The sequence below is a fragment of the Sapajus apella genome, unplaced genomic scaffold (assembly GCF_009761245.1).
Source record: "Sapajus apella isolate SASKATOON/1434 unplaced genomic scaffold, GSC_monkey_1.0 scaffold14, whole genome shotgun sequence".
Classification (NCBI taxonomy): Eukaryota; Metazoa; Chordata; class Mammalia; order Primates; family Cebidae; genus Sapajus; species Sapajus apella.
Window position 1 is genome coordinate 30158489 of NW_022436954.1, and position 14241 is coordinate 30172729.

Sequence of the window (14241 nt, forward strand, 5' to 3'; positions counted from 1 at the left end):
AGAGGCAGAAGGCCCGTCTGGGGCCACTCTCAAGCTGGTAGGGCTGGTGAGATCCTGGAGGACTGTCACGTGCCAGTAAGGTAGGCTTCTCCTGAGAATTCCCTAGGACTTTACCAAGTCCGTGAACACAGATGCCTCATGGAATCCTTGCAGGGCAGGCTGAGTAGGGAGATTGTGGGGCCTTCCTGGTGGTTAGAAACCATCTCTCTTGACTCCATCTGCAGATGTTTCCCTTTTCCCCATCAGTCCCTGGACCCATGCTATTTCCTGCAGAACCATAGTGAGCCTGGGTCCCCTATTCTCCATCTGCTTCCTGCACCCCCAGCCCAATCTCATTACAGGCATTAAAAAAACCAAACCAAACAAACAAAAACCAATAACAAACAATCCCATTTGTTTATGTTACACATTTATTTTAAAAAATCAATTCAGACATATTAATTATATTTATATTTCTTCCTCTCTTGTTTTACTCCCACTCATTCTGCCCAATTACAAGCCCTTTTTCTTTTTCTTTTCTTTTCTTTTTTTTTTTTTGAGATGGGCCTTGTTGCCTAGGCTGGAGTGCAATGGTTCGATCTCAGCTCTCTGCAACCTCCACCTCCTGGGTTCAAGTAATTCTCCTGCCTCAGCCTCCCAAGTAGCTGGCATTACAGGAATATGCCACCACACTCAGCTAATTGTATTTTTGGTAGAGACGGGGTTTCACCATGTTGGCCAGGCTGGTCTCGAACTCCTGACCTTGTGATCCACCTGCCTCCCCCTTCCAAAGTGCTGGGATTACAGGCGTGAGCCACCGCGCCTGGCCTATAAGGACTTTTTCACATACTGGCACCAAGAGGCCAAAATTTAGTTAGAAGAAAAATCTGTTTTGCTACATGTTTCCAGATGTTTCATGCTCCTCCTGTACCTGGGGCCTCCTTCTGGTCCTGGTTTTTACATTTCTGATGTTTCTTTGTTCTGGAAAGAAAGAAAAGAGTTATCACAATAGGAAAAGATGATAGCAGAGGGGAGAGCAGCAGAGAAGCAAACTAAGGATTTCTTTTATGCTGTATTAACATATCATTATAAAATATCATTATAAGTCTTCCAACTATGTCATCCTTGGTACATCCTCAACCCCTAGATGCAATTCATCAACAGGCCTTGTTGGTTTTTATTTTTGCAGTATTTCTCAAGTCTATCTACCTCTATTTCAACCATCATCACCCTAATTCAGTATTCCCCCGTTGGGTCCTGTCAACTTGCCCCTCTAGAGCGTTTTCCACACTGTAGACCGGCTGAACAAAAAAAAAGGACTTTTGGCTGGCCGCAGTGGCTCATGCCTGTAATTCCAGCACTTCGGGAGTCTGAGGCAGGCAGATCACCTGTCAGGAGTTCGAGACCATCCTGGCCAACATGGTGAAACCCCATCTCTACTAAAAAAAAAATACAAAAATTATCCAGGCATGGGGTAGGTGGCTGTAATCCCAGCTTCTAGGGAGGCCGAGGCAGGAGAATTGCCTGAACCTTGGAGGCAGAGGATGCAGTGAGCCAAGATCACACCACTGCACTCCAGCCTGGGTAACAGAGCGAGACTTCGTCTCAAAAAAAAAAAAAAAGAAGGAAAAAAGGACTTTTAAGCCTCATGCCAAATGCTGTGGGAAATAATAATAACAATCTTCATCACCATGGTTAAAATTTCTGAGCGCTTACTGTGTGCCAGGTGCCATTTTTAATGCTCTCATGTCTAATTCGTTTAATCCTTACAATAACGCTAGATGATCATTATTATTTCTATTCTGATTTTAGAGATGAACACATGGAAGCACAGATATGTATGTAATTTGCCCAAGGACACACAGCAGTGTAAGCAGCTACTTTAGGAACCCAGTTAGAAGAAAAATCTGTAAGAGTTATAAAAGAAATATCCAGGTATTAATGTGTGTATATATGGCAATGCTGGAGGGGTCACAAGCAAGTATCCATTGTTGTACAGACCCCTCAGGGTGGCAGGTGAGTTGCTTTCTCACCAGTCGATTGGAAGTAGGTGTCTGGACTGCTGGGTTGTGAACAATTGCGAGGCTGCATCCGGGCCCAGTGGGAAACTGTGAGGGATTAAGAGGGAGGTCTGTCTAGGGCTGGGTCCTGGCTGGAGTGGGGTGCGTACTTGTTTTCTATTGCTGCTGCAACCAATTACCATATGTTTTGTGACTTAAAAGAACACAAATTTATTATTTTACAGTTATGGAGATCCAAAGTCCAAAATGGGTCTCATTAGGCTAAAATTGAGGTGTTGGCAGCTCTGCATCTCCTTCCGAAGGCTCTCCAGAAGAATCCCTTCCCTACCCTTTCCAGCTCCCTAAGCCTGCTTGCCTTGCTGAATTCCTGGCCCCTTCCAACAATGGCACCACTCTAACTCTGATTCTGTCCTCACACCTCTGTCTCTGATACTTTTGCCTCCATATTCTACTTTTGTTTTTGAGACAGAGTCTTGCTATGTTGCTCAGACTCGAGTGCAGTGGCATGATCTCAGCTCAGTGCAACTTCCACCTGCTGAGTTCAACCAATTCTCCTGCCTCAGCCTCCTGAGTAGCTGGAACTACAGGGGCACACCACCACGCCCAGCTAATTTTTTGTATTTTTAGTAGAGATGGGGTTTCACCATGCTGGCCAGGCTGATCTTGAACTCCTGACCTTGTGATCCACCTGCCTTGGCCTCCCAAAGTGCTGGGATTACAGGTGTGAAACACCGCACCCAGCTCCCCTCTTCCACTTTTATAAGAAATCTTGCAGTCAGTGCGATGGCTCACATATGTAATTGCAGCACTTTGAGAGGCCGAGGCAGATGGATGGCTTGAGCCCAGGAGTTCGAGACCAGCCTGGGCAACAGCAAAACCCCATCTCTACAAAAACACAAAAACTGAGCCTGGCACAGTAGTTCAAGCCTGTAATCCCAGCACTTTGGGTGGTTGAGGTAGGTGGATCACCTGAGGTTAGGAGTTCAAGACCAGCCTAGCCAACATGGTGAAACCCCATCTCTACTTAAAATACAAAATTAGCCAAGAGTGGTGGTGCATACCTGTAATTCCAGCTACTTGGGAGGCTGGGGCATGAGAATCGGCTGAACCTGGAAAGCGGAGATTGTGATGAACCAAGATTGCACCACTGCACTCCAGCCTGGGTGACAGAGCAAGACTCCATCTCAAAAACAAAAACAAATAAAAAAACAAACAAAAACACTAGCTGAGGATGGTGGGGCTTGCCTGCAGTCCCAGCTTTCCAGCTACTCAGGAGGCTGAGGTGGGAGGATCACCTGAGCCTGAGGAGGTGGTGGCTATAGTGAGCCATGATTGCCACCACTGCACTCCAGCCTGGGCCACAGAGTGAGACCCCGTCTCAAAAAACAAAAATAAAAGAACTCTTGTGATTGCATTGGACTCACTCAGGTAATCCAGGATAATCTCCCCATCTCAAAGCCCATGCCATATTCATATCTGCAATATCCCTTTCACCACGTAAACTAACATATTCCTGGGTTCCAGGAACTATGGCATGGATCTCTTGGCAGAGGGCATTATTCTGCCTACCCCAGGGGATGATGGCATCAGGTGGTGCAAGTGCTCCCTGGGATGAGGCTCTGTCTAGCCCTGAGAGCACAGGGACCCCAGTCTTATTTACTTCGGTATGTTTCACGTCTGCCACAGTAGATATGCAAATCTTTGATGAATGAATAAAGGAAAAAACTGATAAAACAAATACACAGAGTAATAGATATCTGTCTTAGGAATGTAAGAAAAAAACTACTACTTTTAACATGAAAATTTGTTTAGGATCTTTTTTTAAATTTTAATTGAGGTCCCATAGTTTGGGAAATGCCAAAATTAATGGTGGTAGCTGAGATTTACACACACACACACACACACACACACACACACACACACACACACACTTTTTTTTTTTTTTTTTTGAGACAAGTCTCACTCTGTTGCCCAGGCTAGAGTGCAGTGGCATGATATTTTGGCTCACTGCAACCTCCGCCTTCTGAGTTCAAGTGATTCTCCTGCCTCAGCCTCCCAAGTAGCTAGGATTACAGGCACGTGCCACCACACCTGGCTGATTTTTGTATTTTTAGTAGTGACAGAGTTTCACCATGTTAGCCAGGCTGGTCTCGAACTCCTCACCTCAGGTGGTCCACCTGCCTCAGCCTCTCAAAGTGCTGGGATTACAGGCATAAGCCACTGCGCCTGGCCACTGAGATTAATATTAAGCAGATCTCAGTGCTGAATGAACTTCTGCATTTGTCAGTCTTTTCTTGATATCATTGTCTTCTAACCGTTCCGGGGGCAGAAGTCTGCTAAAGGAGAAGTATATAGAATCCATTCACTTCTACAGAAGATGCTGGGAAGGAGGGGTGAGTTACTAGCCCAGGAACAAGCTCGGTCTCCCATGGGGAGAACACATCTCTTTTCCTGGCTGCAGCAGTAGTTATGCCTGGAACCACACCACTCAGCCCCAGATAAAGTCAAGTCTTCCAGGAGCTGCCACTCCGCTCAGGATTTAGTTCAAGGTATCTTAACATGATTTTCAAGGCTCCACCTACTCTGACTCCTTTCTGCCTCTCCAGCCTCATCCCACACACCACTCAATCCTGTCACACTGGCCTCCACATCAACAACCACGGCCAACCACCTTCCTGCCTCAGGGCCTTTGGACATGCGATTCCCTAATTCTGGAATACTCCTGCTACCATCTTTTGCCCAGTTAATTCCTACTTATCCTTGAGGCTTGGCCTAAAATCTCATCCTGAAAGGTATTTTCTTTAACCTCAAATCTAAATTAGCACCCACTTCCTCACCCAGCTCATAAAAAAAAAGGGCATTAGTGTCAGGAACTTGGGGTGTGGACTCACATTGACTTTGTATGCTAACTCCACCACTCCAGAGCTGTGTGACCTTGGGTGAGACAAGTAAACCTCCATGTCTCCTCTGTCCATGTATTCTTCTGTCTAAAATGGGGCTAATGGTAGTATCTACTGCAGAGAATTGTTAGAGGATTCAATGAGATCATGCATATAGAAAGTTTGGCAGAGTGCTGCTATTTTCCTTTACAGCATTGATCAAAACTGCAATTAAAATTATTATTATTCTTTTCTTGTGGGATGGAGTTTCGCTCTTGTCACCCAGGCTGGAGTGCAATGGCGCAATCTTGGCTCACTGCAACCTCCACCTCTTGGGTTCAAGCAATTCTCCTGCCTCAGCCTCCCAAGTAGATGGGATTACAGGCATATGCCACCACCAGACCCAGCTAATTTTTGTATTTTGGGTACAGACAGGGTTTCACTATGTTGGCCAGGCTGGTCTCAAAGTCTATTACTTGTTTCATATCTGTTTTCCTACATATAGTAAACCCTACGGGGCAACAGTGTCCCTCCTGCCCTCCACTGTATCTGCAGTGCCTGACGTGTCATCTGTCATATTGCAGGCCCTCAGTACATACATCTTGAATGGCTGAATGAATGGATGGATGTACATATTACCTGGGCTGGGTCCCATGAAAAAGTGCCCCCTTTGTCAGGAAATAATCAATATTATTAAAGAATATTGTGTGGAAATTTTTGATTGTCAGAGTCTGAGCTTATTAAAATCAGACCTTGTCAGGCACAACACTCACTGTCTCTCTCTTTCTGGGGCCTGTTCTCATGCAGGGCCTTGTGATGCTCATTGCCAGGCAGATTTATGAAACATCTCGTCAGGGCTTACATTCCATATGTTACAATTTACACATTCCTGCTGGGGTCAAGGTGGGGAATGGCATGCCTGCTAATAGCTGTGTTTCTCACATGAACTTTCACATAAACCCTCTTTCCAGCTCGTTTTACTGATACGTTATAATATACTTTTGTAAACGATTTTTTTCAAGGTCATAAATGAACGCTTCCTAATTTCCATTTTTCAGAGGATTACAAGTCTAGAAAGGGCAACTAGAGGTTTCTGAGCCTAGCTCCTTTCACTGGCAGCAACTTCATCTGAACCATCTTCAAAGATCTCCGAGGAGACAAAGGAGAACATTTCTCAGTGGAATCCCACAACCTCCCTCCGGTTCTTCCTTCCTTAGGTCTCAGAAATACTACTGTATGTGTCGATCATGCATATAAGAATGTTTCAAGTCCAAGAAAAAATGCTCTTTTATAGAAAACATCCGACAAAACTGCTGAAACACAATGGCCACTGTTGAGCCAGTTCGCATGTGGCTGGACGCCTCCCCCTGAGTTTTTGCTTCTTGGCAGGGAGGCCGGCAGACGTCAGTCTTCCTGTGCCTTAATTCTCCTTCTGACCTGAATTGTCAGTCACACTCTATCTTTGTTCCATTTATCAAAACGCCATTGTTCTCTCTCTTCCCTGTGGTAGTTTCTTTTCTATTGTTAAAAATATATAGGCTGGGTGCAGTGGCTCACGCCTGTAATCCCAACACTTTGGGAAGTCCAGGGGTGTGGATTACCTGAGGTTGGAAGTTCAATACCAGCCTGACCAACATGGAGAAACCCCGTCTCTACTAAAAATACAAACATTAGCCAGGTGTGGTGGCACGTGCCTGTAATCCCACCTACTTGGGAGGCTGAGGCAAGAGAATCACTTGAGCCTGGGAGGTGGAAGTTGCAGCGAGCTGAGATTGTGCCATTGCACTCCAGCCTGGGCAACAAGAGTGGAACTCCGTCTCAAATAAATAAATTAATTGATTTAAAAAGTCAGAGCTGCTGTGGGTTGATGGAAGCAGCTCTTACTGGCTGTGAAGTTTGGCGTGTGGCCCCAAGCCAGTCTCATCTTCAGTGTTCACAGACTGTGGAAATCATCTCCTTCCAAACAACTTGGGCTCCATGAGGAGCCACAGCTCACAAAAGAGTCTCCGTCACCAATTGTTCTGTGTCTGGGTTACAACTTACTGAATGGTGGGTTCCTATAACAAGGCACATTCTCTTCCCAGCTAACATTTATTTCCATAAAATAGTAAACTCAGTAAGAAAAAAGCACATGATTTTTATCAGAGAAATGTCTAGTAGGTCGGCTTTTTGAAGGGTCTGTTGCTCTAGAGACACGCGTTGTTTAGTGCTAACCTGGGTCCGTGTTTGGGAATCCCAGTAGCAATTTCGTGTGAGAACAGGATAACTAAGGTATTTTAGATGCTGAGGAGAAAACTTACTCTGGATGCTGCCGCAATCATGAATTGTTTTCTTCCCATCGTTAACATTATTTGCCCAAAGAATGCCTCTTACAACAGGATTTACAATTCAAGACCTATATTAGCTTGTGTTCTAAATTCTGCCTGAAGGGAAAAGTGATTTCTTCACTTATCAATAAGTAATATCTTTTTCTGTCCTTGTAAGTTATCATTCTAAAATTTGTTTAGATCATTTGCTAAATAGATGGATTCTTTTTTTCTTTTTTTGAGTCGGAGTCTTGCTCTGTCACCCAGGCTAGAGTGCAGTGGCGCGATCTTGGCTCACCGCAACCTCTGCCTCCTGGATTCAAGCGATTCTCCTGCCTCAGCCTCCCAAGTAGCTGGGATTACAGGTGCCTGCCACGGCACTCGACTAATTTTTGTATTTTTTGGTAAAGATGGGATTTCATCATCTTGCCCAGGCTGGTCTCGAACTCCTGACCTCATGATCCACTCGCTTTGACCTCCCAAAGTGTTGGGATTACAGGCGTAAGCCACTGTGTACGGCCAGATTCTTTCTTTTTTAACAAGGATTATTGGGAACTGACTTGGGCAGTTCAGTGAACTCATGAAGAGAAGATCCTATCAACTTCTAGAGAGAAAATGCTAGTTGCACATACTGGTTCAAGACTCACAGTGGATTTGGATTTCTCAAAAGCAATGCTAGAAGTTAGCAGCAAAGAGCAATGTCTGCAAAGTCTGAGAAAAAATTATGTTCAATGTATAATCATATAAACAGCTAAATGTCAGTCAAGAAAAGGCTGGAATAAAATTATTTTCAGATATACAATGCTCCCTCAACACATCCCTGCCTTTTTTCATCCTAGTCTGGGCCCTGGAGGCTAACCTGTATGGATGGCACCAGCGGGCTTCTTAGCCTTTCTCTTCTAGTAGGGTTTGGCCAATGGGAAATAGTGGCAGAGCCTGGAGGGAGAAAGAAGAATGAGGTCAGGCTATGTGTACCTTGGCTCCTTCCCTGCCAAGTCAGCTCAAGTCGACCATGTTCCTTTCTGCAGTTCGGCCTTTCTCTACAGCAGGCTTCTCCACTCTCTCCAGCAACTTCAATTCCTCTGTCTGGGTTCCAGAACCCCTCTCTCCTCTTCCCTCCTCTCTCAGCCACAGGGATGGTAACAGTGTCTAGAGCCAGGGAACTTCACTACCCCTCACTGGTTTCCCTTAATCCTGACCACACCTTTTAAAATAGACCCATCATTACACCCTGGCCAATGTGGTGAAACCCCACCTCTACTAAAAATATAAAAATTAGCTGGGCATGGTGGTGTATGCCTGTAGTCACAGCTACTTGGGAGGCTGAGGCAGGAGAATTGCTTGAACCTGGGAGGCGGAGGTTGTGCCGCCTCACTCCAGCCCGAGCGACAGAATGAGACTGTCTCAAAACAAAAACAAAAACAACAGACTGCTCATTAAGTGTTCTTTGATTGCCCCATTTGAAAGAGTTTCCACAGGACCTTGACTAGCACTGGTACCTGGATGATTTACTCACTCCTCTCAGATGCTGTAACAGTTAACATCAAAGGCTTTAGAATCCCTTCAACCTGAGCTCTGCCTTTTCTTTTTCTTTTTGAGATGGAGTCTTGTTCTGTCATCAGGCTGGAGTATCAGTGACATGATCCTGGCTCGCTGCAAACTCTGCCTCTTGGGTTTAAGCGATTCTTGTGCCTCAGCCTCCCAAGTAGCTGGAACCCCAGGCACACACTACCACATCCAGCTAATTGTTGTATTTTTAGTAGAGACAGGGTTTCATCATGTTGGCCAGGATGGACTCAATCTCCTGACCTCGTGATCCACCTGCCTCGGCTTCCTGAAGGACTGGGATTATAAGTGTGAGCCATTGGGCCTGGCCAGCTCTGCCATTTTCTAGCTGTGGGACTCTGGACAAATGACAAGCTCTCCATGTCTCATTTATAAAATTAGGATTTTAAAATGACTTTTCACCCAGGATTGTTGTGAGAATCAAATGAAATAATCTAAGAAAAATGTTACACGGTGCCAGTCAGTTAAGGACCATCTATGAAAGGTAGCTGCTCTTGATCCTTGGTAACTTTCTGCTATTGCTAGCCTGCCAATGGCTGCTTGCCGCACAGAGGCCAAATGGCCCAAATGAAGCCCCACAGCTTCAGTTATGTATCCTGAAGGGGTGCAGAAGAAAGCTGGACCAAGTGGGAAGCTGCTTGCTTCTAACCCTCTAAGGGTATCCTGGGTGAGGAACGCTGCTCTTGTTTTTTTGGGTTAAACCCTGACAGGCAGGGCGGGACATCCTCTGGCTCTGGCTCCAAGTTCCACCCACAGTCCTTATTAGTTCATGACCCTGGTGCTTGTTGCCAGAGATAAAGGAGTAACTGGAACCAAGGCACATTTCTTAGAAGGGATATGATCCCAAATGCCTGACTGCATAGCCCTGGCTCTCTTCCTGAGGTTCTCAAACTGGCAGAACTGTTTCAGCTTTCAGCTTCTGACTCCCTGCCTGGGATATCTAACACCTCTCTCTTCCTAACTATAAAAGAAACCTAGAAAATCAACCCTAATGGAATTCTGTCTTTTAATGAATGTGGAAGGTGCAAATTTGCCCCTGTGAAGTTATTTTCCTTTTTTCTTTGTAATATTCCATTAGCTCAGTCCTTCAGGATTGCTTGTGAGATGAAGGGTGGGGAAGGGAGAGGTGAGAGTGAGAAGGACCAGCTCAGTAAATGGGAGGTCACTGTGAAAGGGAAAAGCAGAGACAGGATTCATGTTAAGAGCACAGAAAGGATGAAGACTTCAGCAACACACAGTCTGGCTCGCTTAATTCAATAGTACTTATGAGCCTCTGGGTTTTATAAATGCAGAAACCTCTACATTTTCTTCCCCTTGTGACCATCAGAAATAGCCTAGCTCTGAGATCTTCTGAGCGCTACCATGTTAAAAACCCAAGTGGACATTTCAGTAGAGCTGGCTCTTGCTTTATTGAAATATGATATTGGTGTGCTCATGCATTCCACTCCTGCTCCACTCAACCCTGGCAGATGAAAATTCAAGTTTGGAGAGAGAGGAATGATAGTGAAGAAGAAAAACACCACCTTGGGATTCCTGGAAATAGCAACTTCTTTTTGTAACTCCCCAACAGAGCACTGGCAATGCTGTTCACTATATTTAACAACAACAATAACAACAAATCAATTTCAGGGACACAGCACAACTATTGTACTAAGAAGGTACGCTAGAAATTTGATACAAACAAGAAGAAGGTGGGTCAGACTTCAGTTGACATTGTATGGTGGAAACAGATTCTGTGTCAATGCAATTTAATTGTACTTGGGCCTGTGGACATTGGCATGATTGGATCGCACAGTAGGTTTGACTCAGAGCATAAGCTATCCCAAGCACTGGTGCCAAAGGGGTTCCCTGTTTCCTTACGTTCACCTCACTTCCTTCTGGAATTCTGATGCTGTGTCCTCCAAACTAAAGACTGCTGCTCTGGCTACACCGCATTCTAGATGGCTAACTGTGGGAAACCCAAACCTCCCAGCATCCATTTCCTCATCTAAGAAATGGTGAACAACCTCTAATTGAAATGGCTGCTGTGAGAAGTGCAGGGAATGTACGAGAGAGCCTAGGCACTCAATTAGTGATGGCTGATAACAGTAACTATTATTGTGGAAAAAAAGAGGAGGAGGAGGAGGGAAGGAGGAGGAAAAGAGGAGGACAGCGAATTTTAATTACATGAGGAAGTCACCTCCTAGAGCCATCTGGGTAGCATAAGAGTGATTTTATAGGATACTTTAAAAAAAATCTTAACGTTCTCTTAAATGAGCTTGCTAATTTTCTTGATAGGATTATTTCTTTGTTTCTAAACTTCTGCATTTTATTCCATTTTAATTATACATTATTTTAGTTCTGACATCAAAAAGTGCCTCATCTGTTTTTATCTTTTTCAGCCCCATCCACATCCTTGGTTACTGTTGCTCAGTAATCCTGGGGTCACCCAAAGTACTTTTGTTCTAGAGACCTTTTAAAGGAAGCCAAGGCAGTGGTTTAGAAAATTTGTTTATAGACAGAATTACATCAAAACAACCAAGGGAGTGATTCCTCTCTGGGATAATTATTTTTGATGCCTTACTGGACACGTTTGAAATGCTTTTCAGGTCTTTTGGGAGTCAAATTAGGAGAAATTCTTTTTTGTTTGATTTTTACATCTTGGAACTTGATCTTTGGTAAATGTCTGCGTGTTTGCACGTTTTGTAATACTCACTCCCCCAACCTCCCCCGCCCAATGCTGTCAGCATTTCATCAGCACCCAATAGGCAAATAATACAGGGTGACGAAGATTAACAATTTCTGTGTGGCTCTCCGATTATCTTCCTTTGACTCTGCTACTAAATGCAGCTCCAAAACACTTGTGCTTTTGGGTTTGATCAACCAGTCCATTCAATTCAGTTCCAAATCAGAAGAGCTCCCCCTTCGGGTATCCTTGTTGCTAAACCTCTATGAGGCATCATTGACTTAATTTAGGCAAAAAGATGCTGTTAGTACTTCAGGTATCTTTACAAGTCGGGTCCTCCTCCATGAAGTACGAGGATGCTTTCCTAATTTTCACAATGTAGTGATGAGCTAAGTATTTACATAGTCACCAGGGGCCCTCTTTGTAAAACTTAATTAAGTGGCCTTCAGTCTTCCTGAATAACACAGGGAGGAACTGGAGAGAATTCTTGGATATGGTAAAAGCGAGGGTTGTTACAAGGATACTTCCTGTATCCTTGCACATCCTGGCTCAGTGATGATCAAGTCCTGAAGCACAGCCAGATGGTAAGCAAGTTGAGGGCCAGGTTTTGCATCCCAGTTTAGTTGCTGGGCCTGTAAAAGGTACTCAGTAAGTGCAAATCGATGAATGCTGCTCCAGAAAGATAGATTTTATTTCCTGGCCTTGGGCAAAGCTCTGCCACTAACTAGGTGCATGATCTCTCGCGGATCGTATCAATGTCTTATCTGAAAAATGAGGGGTAGGACTAGACGCTTGTAAAGTCTCTTACAGTTGTAACCTGCTGCAAACTGGCAAACTGCTGATTCAGCCTGGTGAGAAATCATCCTCTGTATTCTGTCCCCACTCAGTGACAGCTGGGATGGTACCAGGCTGAGTTAGGACAAGAGAATGGTGACATTTAGATTCCTCTCGCCCCAAATAATTACTTAAAATATGCACAACATCGCTTTAAAAATGAAGAAGGGGGCTGACTCAAATATTCTCATCTTTTAAAAATAGCTCTGTTGATGGGATTGAGAAGGCAACCGTAGTCTCTGGTGCTCTCTACGCATGTGACCCACCTGAAATGAGCAGGTGGCTTTTTTATTTATTTATTTATTTTGAGACGGTGTCCTGCTCTGTCGCCCATGCTGGAATGCAGTGGCATGATCTTGGCTCACTGCAACCTCCGACTCTCGGGTTCAAGCAATTCTCCTGCTTCAGCCTACTGAGTAGCTAGGACTACAGGCGCATGACACCATGTCCAGCTAAATTTTTTTGTATTTTTAGTAGAGATGGGGTTTCACCAGGTTAGCTGGGACGGTCTCAATCTCCTGACCTTGTGATCTGCTCACCTTAGCCTCCCAAAGTGTTACGATTACAGGCACTGTGCCTGGCCGATTTTCTTTTATTTTTAAAATCTGGTTTCCAAACACAGAGATGATCAAGAAGCTGCTCTGGCATTACACACCCATCTCAGATCCATCTGTAATAGACATATGAGAACAAAGTTCAGGGACTCCAGTTGCCTTTAAGGAAACAGGGCAGACTTGACCTAACAGATGTTCATGTTTATCCAATAATAATAATGATACACTGTGTTTATTTGGAACATGACTAAATTGTTCATGCAGCTTCAAGGTCCCAGTGCAAAATCCTGGATTCAGACGCTGTGGATTTATCACACCCACCGGAGGATACTGGCTTCACAAACCTCTGAATGGATTATCCTCTTCCATAAGAGTGGGCTCATCCTTTCCAAAAGATAACATCTTGCTTCTCTGGCCTGAATTTCCCTTGACTTCTTTCAAAACACAATTTGCGAAAACAATGTGTGAGAACACGTGACAATGGGAAGTGCTCAGCGGGAATGCTGCAATAAATATGTCAGGTATATAAACTAGCTGATGATATTTATTTGGTTCTTAAGAAACTTTCTTAAGAAAGTTTGGGATATAATAAATTACAATACTTTTTCAACATCTCAGATTTCTCCAGTAATGCATATATGCTGGCAGATCTTAGTGAATCACGCTAATTTATTTGTAAATCATCAAAGGAAAGCATAAAATATATGTCTCCAGGCAAGTGAATGGACTGGGAAGCCAAATTGGGCAACAGCAGTATTTTCCTACGCCAGATGTAAACATGTCGACATGGTGACGAGGGTTCTGTCCCACTCCTGGCTGAACTTTGAAGGGTGAAATGGCTAATATCGAGGGACCCAGCTTTGTAGTCCTTTCTCACAAAGCATTCCATGAGTCAAGAGAAGGACAATCTGCAGCATGACACAGAGAACTAGGTCAGAATAATATTTCTTAATGGAGATTCCTATGATGTATTCATTACAGCAGTGGTTCAGAATTTTCTGTGCCTTGATAGGTTGTATTTTTAAGTAGGCACCCATTTTTAAATTTAATGTGATATAAAACTGAGTTCCAAGGAATCCCTATTATGTAAGTGGTAAAAAATGATGTGGAGGAGAGGAAGCAAAATATGCACATATCCACGCATACAATATTTGACAGTATTTCAAAGACCATCTCTGGGAACATAAAAGTTTATGCTGCCCTTGATTTGTATGGTTTTAAAAAATACCAGCAATATTTAGGGATCTTGGAGCATAACGTCAGAACAGAAACTCTGTCCTGAATTTGCATGTGCTATCTGGCTTTCTTTCTTAGTGCTCTACATGGATTCTTCCTCCTTTCTGGTTACATGAGTTTATCCACAATTCCCTTTGTGAATTGCATTTTCACATGACTTGCCTCTTCTTATGTTTTTTTTCCTGACATTTGTTGAGCTTG

The 14241-nt window shown here is 44.1% G+C and overlaps 1 long non-coding RNA gene across 1 annotated transcript; it reads right to left on the reverse strand.

The window, feature by feature from the left end:
• Positions 1-5851: 5851 nt before the first annotated feature.
• Positions 5852-8485, reverse strand: LOC116555168. Its single transcript, XR_004270406.1, has 2 exons — positions 8045-8485; positions 5852-6397 (listed from the first exon to the last, which is right to left on the reverse strand). It is a non-coding gene; the product is annotated as an uncharacterized LOC116555168 (long non-coding RNA).
• Between the last annotated feature and the right edge of the window lie 5756 nt (positions 8486-14241).